General features: G+C 34.2%; 2 pseudogenes; one reads left to right on the forward strand and one right to left on the reverse strand.

Moving 5' to 3' along the window:
* Positions 1 to 1529: 1529 nt before the first annotated feature.
* LOC109119427 (endoribonuclease Dicer homolog 2-like) lies at positions 1530 to 2696 on the reverse strand (annotated as a pseudogene).
* Positions 2697 to 2823: 127 nt separating this feature from the next.
* LOC109119428 (endoribonuclease Dicer homolog 2-like) lies at positions 2824 to 3543 on the forward strand (annotated as a pseudogene).
* Positions 3544 to 10106: the final 6563 nt, after the last annotated feature.

Raw genomic sequence — 10106 nt, forward strand, 5'->3', positions numbered from 1 at the left:
TTGAAAGCTTTTCAAGTTTCTCTAAGTCTTGCTTGCATTCTCTTAGCGGTCTTTCATTCAAAAGTCCTACTTGAGCTTACAAGACCGTGAAATATTGTGAGTAAGTTGTCAAGTGTTGCATGAAACATTAGTTAGACTCTAAGTCTCCGACAATGTGGTATCATATCAAAGGTTTGCAGTAAGGGAATGACCAATGAAGGAGATGTAAACGTTTCTAGCACCACAACAATCAGGATGGATGGTAGAAGTAAGATCTGCAAGGCATATAAGAACCACAAGAGTAGTAAGGAAATGTTGTTCGACCCTACACCAACAAAGGCACTAACATGTCACCCACATTTGACCATTGAAGCAAGTGGCGATGAGTATGGTGATGATGCTATTGACGCCACCATCAGAGAGGCATGGGACACAAGGGTTCAAATAGAGAGGTAGACCATAGAGATATTAGGCCGATATTTGGATGAGGTTGATTAAAAGTTCAATACTCTAAAGGACATCAACCTTAGAAAACAAAAATATCCGCAAGGAGTTGGGAGGGATGCCATCATGCCGAGTTCGAGAAGAAGGAGGCTAGCACTTTCTTGGAGTGTCTGCTCATTGATGCGCTAAGTATTATTGCAGCTGTGAGAATCGAGAATAAAGAACTCAATGAGGGCGTGTAAGTTGAAGGATAAACATCATCCGGCCGAGATAGGGAAGCTATGGTCTAGGCTCCCAAGTCACATATGTTCAAAGGCATCTGTGGCGTCTAAGAAGCAGACAACTTCGTATAGCACTTGGAGATTTACTTTAAGTGTAGTCAGGTAAAGAGTGACAAAAACAAGATAAACATTGTCGTGTTGTATCTTTAAGGCTTGTCAGAGTGTAAACCTTATATACTCAAAGATGATACTTGAAGTACCCATAGAATGGAGTTTCAATTTTTGAAGTTTGTGGCTTGATATTTTCATTTTATATGCAAGAGAGGAGATGCCGAATAAATTTGGTCACACTAGGCATGCAAGTTATACGCACATTTTTTTTCCAAGTAGAAAAATATTATTGCAATCACTGAATAAATAAAAAAGAATGAGTTTATTCATAAAAATTGTGAGTACATATATGTTTATTTCTTGATTCCCTCTCATAAGATTACTCCACGATTCAAAGTCTATTAGTGTCACCCTAACTAGGATTATGTGGACCTTCTTAGGATTTATTTGATCTTTGTGAAAGGATTTTACCGATCTTGTTAAAGTATTTGGTTGTCAAGAAGAGTGCGCCCATATCTTGATCACTTGATGAGAATATGAAATTTTAGCGATGCATATTCAAAGACATATATATGTACTTTATATAAGTGTTATATACGTGTGAGCTAGAGTTTAGGGTAAGTAGTCTCCAACAACCGTAAATGAAATAGGATTCATCTTGTAGAGTCCCACAAAAATTTGATGTCTCAAATGTCATGTTTTTGTCCCATGAATTTTTTTGGGACGCATAGTTCACTTAATGGTCTTGCTGGATAAAGTTTTATTGGTTGAGGTCTAATCAACTATTGAATAAGAGGTCTTATGCTTAGAAATGTTGTATCTTTGTCGAAGCCAATTTAACAATGATCTCTCTCTAGCAAGGGACTCAAAATCATCTCCAAGCACCTTTGGTAAAATAGTTCCACTCTCCCATCTAAACGTGGACACAAGATCTAATTTCTTAAATTCCATAAAAGTACAACATAGACTTTGTAGATCTAGCGAGGTATGAAGAATGTGCTCATGCAATCTTGCCTTAACTGCATATTGAGCATAACATTCATTATTTACAGAAGTAGACCGCAAAATAAGTAATCAATCTTGGAATAAGTCTCGAATATTTGAAATAGAGATGTGTTGTAACAACATAATATAGCACTACATCTCCAAGAAATTCCAAGTGCTAATAGCATCTTGGTATCTCAGGTAGCATGTAAGATCCGTGAGTTAGATCTTTAACAAACAAAGAAGAGTCATAAAACTTGTAAAGTAGCAGTGATTTCCAAGTACCGTATATTGACTAGCTTCTAAATATTCACCAAGAAATTCCTTAGCATAGGTGCATCAATAAAATCAATGTCCATCCAGATCCATTTCAATAAATGATAAAGTTCCTACTTCCGCGCCTGAGCTGAGGTAGGTACTTATTGGTGCCACCACATTAGCTACTATTTTACTTATAATCTCCTACTTTACCTGATTATACATTTCTACCGAAGGCAAACTCTATGAAAAAGTTTTGAACTTGAGAATTATCCCTAGGAATGAACCCCATTTTAAGATTTAATGGTTCATTACATAGAAATCTCAGAATTTTACGAGCACATCCAAGCTTGAACAATGCAACAGTAAGAATTATTTTATTTTTCTTAATACTAAAAGAACCTCATGACGATTTTCATAAGTCTTAAACAACTGTATACTGATAGAATATTTGAGAAAAGAGTCTCCAAATTACCTACGCGTTTCAAAAGGAAACTTCTGCATGCATTTTTTGTTGTCAACACTTTCAAACCTTAGCAGTTGGGATAAAAAATTTTAGTTTTCCCTCTAAAGTCCAAAGGTTCTAGAAGACAGATAGTAATTGGCGAAAGATTCTTGACCTAGAGAATCTGATGAATCTAAGGTATACACGTATGAAATTGAATCTGTTCGGATTGAATATAACTGATTCACTGCCATACGTGTATACCTTAGAATTTATAATATTCTCAAAATTCGGAATCTCTCCTAATAGCTATAGTCGTGCTACAACCTTAAGATTTTATATGTGAAGAAGTCATGCAGAATAAACTTGAACTGTAAACAAAAACTTTGCATCCCAATTTCTAAGGTTTTGGAAGTACTGACGACAAAAAAATGCCTCTAGAAGTTACATTTGGAATAACTTGGGAAACTTGGAGAGTCTATTCTCAAATGTGATGTTAGTATATAGTTATTTAAGAGTTATAAAAGTCATCACTAGGGTTTTCTCAAAATTAAGAAAATAAATCATATAAAATGTTACACTGTGCAAGTTTTTATGTGCTCGTAAAATATCAAAATTCATCTATAATGAACCATTCAATCTTAAAATGTGACTCATTACTGATGATAATTCTCGAGTTCACTACTTTGGTTAAGAGTTCCTATTGCCTTCAATAAAAATGTATAGCAGGCTAAGACAAATAATTAGAAATAGTAAGAAGTGGTTGATGTGGTTGAGGCACTAATAGGTTCCTACCTCTACTCGTGTGGGGAAGAACCGGCTTTACCATTTATGAAATGATTTTGTTGAACAGTAATTTTGTCGATACACCTATGACAAGACACTTCCCTGTTACTGGTGAGAAACAAGTTAATATGTCTGGTACTTTGAATCCCTGCTACATTACAAGTTGCATGATCCTTCACTTCTTGTTGAAGATCTAACTCAAGGATCATACAAGCTACCTGAGATTCCACGATGATATCAACACTAGGAATTCTTGGAGATACAATGCTAGATTATGTTGTTACAACATATATCTATTTCAATTATTCAAACTGACTCCATGAGTAATTATTGATTTGATGTATTCTTCTATTAACAATGAATGATATGCTCAATCCACAGAAAAAGGCTGGCAAGCACAAGCACCTTCTTCTTCATGCCTCGCCAAATTTGCAAAGATTGTACTGTTGAGGATTGTTGAAAATTGGATCTTGTTCTACATTCGTATGGGAGGCTGAAATGTTGCCAATCTGTGTTATAAAATCAGAAATGACTGATTCTAATAAATTGTTCAGAAACACGATGTACCTAAAATTTATAGAACCACTAAAAGAGATGAACAAAAATTTAATTCACAAAAAGTAAAATTTGTAAAAAAATGTACCAAAATCTTAAAAACCTTTTAAATAGGAGAAAGATCAAGTCCACTGAACTCAGAGTGTCCCCTTAAAGAAATTATTCCCCTCTAGTATACGAGGTTTGATTTGGAATATAACCTCCTAGGGTAAAATTATCTTAGAGCCTGTTTGGCTCAGCTTAAAAGCTGCTCAAACTGACTTAAAAGCTAATTTTTGACTTATTTAGCTGTTTGGCAATAATTAAAAAAACTTATTTTATGTTTAGAAAAAAAAATTATTTTAAGACAAAAGTAAAAAGCTGGGGTAGGGGTGCTTTTTTTTAGCTTATAAGTTGTTTTAAGTTGACCACATTTTATATTTTTGCCCTTAATATTTTTATACAATCTCCAAAATACCCACATTACCCTAATATCTCTTTCTTCCATTTTTTCCCTTTTCACGTTTGGCATAGCAACTTCAGCACTTTTATCAAACGCATAACTGCTTATTTTAAAATTAAGTTTCAGCACTTTCAAAAGTACTTTTTTAAAGCTGCTTTTATTAAGCCCATCCAAACGGCCCTTAATCAGGTGAAAGTGCATACCAAAAACTCTACTGTTAGTGATCCAATCCATAGTACGAAAGTACACGAAGAAAAATATGTGCAGAAAAAGAAGATCAAAATCATAAAATTCGTAAGGAAATATTCTGAATAATGAGTGGTATTTATAGTCAAGAAGAATAGATTCCGAAAGGTTGCAACCCTTTCAGAATTCGCACGACCATTAATGAAAGTTTGCAAACATTCTAATGGTACTGAATGTTCCTGAAAGTTGCAACCATTTATAATAGTCATGGTGGAAAATTTAAATAAAATGGGAAAGTACAAATAAAATAGGTCACGCGCGGATCTGAGTCAGGTCGGGTTAGTCAACTAAAATGTTGAAACATTTCGGCTAATTTTAAACTTCTGTTATCAACTAATTAATTGAAAATATTTTTGGCCATTTAATTAATTAATTAATTGATTAATCAGAATAAACTTTGTCCATAGAATAATCTCTCGATCATTTGCCGAAGCCGAAGCTGAGACGAGCGAGTGACGACAACGACGGAGCGAGGGGGTCCCTATTTCCAACCCTTTTTACAATTAATAGGAGTATTTCAGTATTTAAACTCTCCTATTTTCTTTTCACCACCGATGAGGGACAAATGCCTTTTTATTAAAGCATAAGAGGACCTTTCAAATTCCCAACTCTTCAAGTTCTCAACAATAAAAATTCCTCTCTTTCCCTCTATTTTCCATCAATTCTTGCTACATACCCATCAATTCACCACAATGATGGGGAATGGTTATAACATAGGAATGCATAGACAATTGTGTACTTTATAGGCAAGAATTAATTGCATCTGGATAATTAGGTTTACCCTTGGACTTTCCATAGTCAACATATGTCAGATATACTCGATCAATCGGTAGATGTGATATCATTGAACCGTTGAGCTTTGGTGTATACCTAGACAACCATATGTCACACAATTAACCCTTTATTGTTTATGGTTCTTACGGTTGTGTTGGTTTCAATCTTGACACCTTCTTATTTCATAAGTGTATAGAGAATAGGCTTTTGACATAAAATTCTCTTTGAAGCGGCTTCGACTTCACACTCACATAGGTAATTTCTAGCCGTGTCATCTCGTAGATACATTATTTGGTCAAATCTACCAAACTAAGAAAATCATTTAAAACTTTAAGTTTTATTACGTCATTAACAAGCCTTAAAGTCTTAGCCTTGTTCCTGAACATTGTCTTCATCATGAGAATGGATTAAGTTAATTGACAAAGTCGAACCAACAACCACTACTTTTCTCCATGAATCTAGTTCTTAGGATCTCCATTCTGCTAGATAGAGTTACCGTCATGCTGACTTGTCCGATGCCGTAAACCCATTTCCTTAGATGATCTTTTAACTGCCTATCTCACTAGGACTTTTGTTAGTAGATCTGATACATAATCTCTTGACTTTACATAGTCAATTGTGATAATTCCACTAGAGAGCAGTTGTCTTACGGTGTTATGTCTATGTCGTATATGACGAGATTTCCCGTTGTACATAACGCTCCCTGCCCTACTTATAGTTGCTTGACTATCGCAATGTATGCAAATAGGTCCAACAGGTTTGGGCCAGAATGGAATACTCTAGGAAATTCCGGAGCCATTCAACTTCTTCACCAGCCTTATCCAAAGCAATGAATTCAGCTTCCGTTGTGGAGCGAGCAATACATGTCTGTTTCGACGATTTCCAAGAGGATCCTCCTCCACCAAGTATGAACAAATAACCATGCGTGGATTTTACATTATTTCACCATGTGATCCAATTTGTATCACTATATCCTTCAATCACAACAGGATATTTATTATAATGCAAAGCATAATGTTGTGTATATTTTAGAGAACCCAACACACGTTTCATTGCCATCCAGTGAGTTTGATTAAGATTACTAGTGAACTGACTCAGTTTACTAATAGCAAATGTTATATATGGTCGCGTACAATTTATAATATACATCAAACTTCCGAACACTCTAGCATATTCCAATTGAGAGTACTTCATTCTTTTAAAATATACAACTTAAATCAATTGTAGTTTTAACAACATTGAAATTCAAGTACTTGAACTTATCCAATACTTTTCAATATAATGATATTGAGATATGCTAGTACCTGGGGAGTTTTGATAATCATAACCTCTAAGATTAAATCATCAACTCCTAAGTCCTTCATATCGAACTTGTTGGACAGCATGCGTTTAGTATCATTTATCTCATCAATGTCTTTACTGATTATTAACATGTCATCAACATGAAAACAAAAAATGACTTCATGATTCATAAAATTTTTAATGTAAACCCATTTATCACATTCGTTAATCTTGAATCCATTTGCCAACATTGTTTGGTCAAATTTAGCATGTCATTGTTTGGGTGTTTGCTTGAGTCTATAAAGTGATTTCACAAGTCTGCACACTTTTTTTTCTTTACCAGGAACTATAAACCCTTCAGATTGTTCATTGTAAATTTCTTCCTCCAACTCTCCATTTAAGAAGGTTGTCTTTACATCCATTTGGTGGATTTTAAGATCATGCGCTGCTGCTAGTGCTATTAAAATCCTAATTGATGTTATCCTTGTTACTGGAGAGTATGTGTCAAAGTAGTCCAGACCTTCCTTTTTTTGTACCCTATGACTACCAGTCTATCCTTATATTTGTCAATCGTCCCATCACGTTTCATTTCCGTTAAAAGATCCACTTTGATCCTAAAGGTTTGTTTCCTGGACAGAAGATCAACCAATTCCCAACTGTGATTGCTTAAAATTGATTCGATCGCACTATTAACTGCTTCTTTCCAATAAGTTGACTCAGACGAACACATAACTGCTTTAAATGTTTAAGGCTTATTTTCAAGCAATAGTGCTACAAAATCTTGTCTGAAATAAGCAGATTTTTGTTGGCGAGTACTACGCCTAGGTTCCTCACTAGTTAGAATATTTTCCATTGATTCTTCTCGTGGTCATTTAGGTCTTTCACTGGTTGACTCACTTTCTATTTTATACGGATAAATGTTTTCAAAAAACTCTATATTATCTGATTTAATTATCATATTAATATGAATTTCAGGATAATCAGATTTGTGAACAAAAAATTGACAGGCTTTACTGTTTACAGCATACCCAATAAAGACACAATCTACTGTTTTGGATCGAATTTTAACCCTTTTCGGTAAAGGAACCTCTACCTTGGGTAAACACCCCCACACTTTGAAATATTTTAAGTTGGGTTTCCATCCTTTCCACAACTCATATTGAATTGATTGTGTTTTTCGATGGGGTAGTCTATTGAGTATTTTATTACCTGTAAGGATGGCTTCCGCCCCAAAGGTTTCGTGGCGAACCAGAATTGATCATTAAGGAATTCATCATTTCCTTTAATATTTTGTTCTTCCGTTTTGCCAAACCATTTGACTGTGGTGTATAAGGTGCAGTAATTTGATGATAAATACCATATTTCAAATATATCTCTGCCAAAGGATATTCATATTCTGCACCCCTATCACTCTGAGTCATTTTTAACTTTAGATTAAATCGGTTCTCCACTTCATTTTGTATTGCTTAAATGCATTAATTGCTTCATCCATATTATTAAGCAAATATACATAACAAAATCGAGGGCAGTCATCAATAAAAGTTATAAAATACTTTTTCCCACCACGAGATGGTGTTGACTTTATATCGCATATATGTGGATGAATTAAGTCTAAAGTTTTAGAATTTCTTTCAACAGACTTATAAGGATGTTTAGAAAACCTACTTTCCACACAAATTTCGCATTTCGATGAATCACATTTAAGATCAGACAATACTTCTAGATTAACCAATTTTCGCAAGGCTTTGTAATTTACATGTCTAAACGGGCATTCCATAAATCATTTAACTCCAATAAGTAAACAGAAGCAAAAATTTTACTAATACTTTCAGCAACCATTACATTCAATTTGAAAAGACCCTCAATGAGGTATCCCTTTCCTATGAACATTTCATTCTTACTTATTACACCTTTATCACTAACTAGGACACAGTTAAACCCATTCTTAACGAGTAGTGCATCATAAACAAAATTCTTCCTAATAGTAGGGACATGCAGAACATTGTTCAAAGTCAACACCTTGCAGGATGTCATTCTCAACATTACTTTCCTAGTTCCTGCAATCCTTGTTGTTACTGTGTTTCCCAGGAACAAATCTTCATTGTACTAAGCAGGAGTGTACATTGCAAAGGCTTCTTTCGCAGAGCAAATATGTCTAGTGGCACCTGAGTCGAGAAACCACTCCTTATGATTTGCAAATAAGTTCACTCCGAAGTCATTGCACACAAGTCATTTGCATCTCCATTTTCTCCATGTTCTTTGCTTGACTTTTGCCTTTGCCTTTAAACTCTCCTATTATTCTTTCCACCACCGATGAGGGACAAATGCCTTTTCATTAAAGAATAAGAGGATCAAGTTCCCAACTCTTAAGTTTCTCAACATTATAAATTCCTCTATTTCCCATCTTCTGGCTACATACCCAACAAAAATTACTTCCCGAATGTGTTTGGAGATATTATTGGGTTCGCTGTTTGTGCGATCTTTGTTGATTCTAGATCCAAAAACTCGACATTCATAGACATCAAATTTGTGTGGACTCTACTAGATGAGTAAAATTTCAATTAGGCCTACTTGAAAACTACTACTAGCGTACACTATATAAAGGGTAATATATCCGTTACCGAGGGATCTTGAAAATTCTATAAATTCATCAAAAAATTTGCAAAGATATCAAAATGTGGGTGGACTCTACTTGATAACCAAATAATTAAAAAAAAGATCCATAGAAACCTATTTACATGGGTATAAAATAAAATTCATTTAAGGTGCAAATTATGAGTTAGAAGAATCAAGAGATTGATATAATTGTACCCAAACTATTATTAATTAATAAGATATTCTTGTTTCATCATATTTATTTTGTGGTCAGAGTTTATTTTCCATAAATAAGATTTAGTGCAAACAAATTTTGTCTCCTTGAACCTAACAACTAATTATAATTTCTTTTGGGGTTTGATTAGTTCGATCAAAGTTGATTAATTGGTAAAATTCGTTAGAAATTGAAGAAAAAAATGAATATTCATTGATCAAATCATTCATTCCATAGTCTCATAGATCTTTTATAGAAATTAATTAATCAGACGAGAATAAAGATAGATCAAGTGCCTTTGGGGTCATCTCTTACCTTCTATGTAGTATTTATCTCCCCAAAGCTTGGAGATTCACATACAAGAAGACGCCTTATGTTTAAAAATGTATTAAGTATATTTTTCAAAGCTAGAATCAACAAAGATCATACCAATAAAGAACCTAACAACATCCCCAACTACAATTGGGAAAGTAGTTTCACTCTCCCATCCAAACGTAGACACAATATAAAATTTCTCAAAATTCTCAACTGTATAACATATCTGCCTTTCCAGATCTGGCGAGGCATGAAGAATGTTCTCATGCAGGCTAGCCTTAACTGCATATTGAGTATATCATTCATTTTTTACAAAAGTACACCACAAATAAGTAATTAGTCTTGTAACAAGCCTCAAATATTTGAAATAGAGATATGTTGTAACAACAAAATAAAGCATTACATCTCCAAGAAATTTCAAGTTCTAATAGCATCGTTGAATCTCATGTAGAACGT

This window comes from Solanum lycopersicum, chromosome 1, assembly GCF_036512215.1.
Source record: "Solanum lycopersicum chromosome 1, SLM_r2.1".
Classification (NCBI taxonomy): Eukaryota; Viridiplantae; Streptophyta; class Magnoliopsida; order Solanales; family Solanaceae; genus Solanum; species Solanum lycopersicum.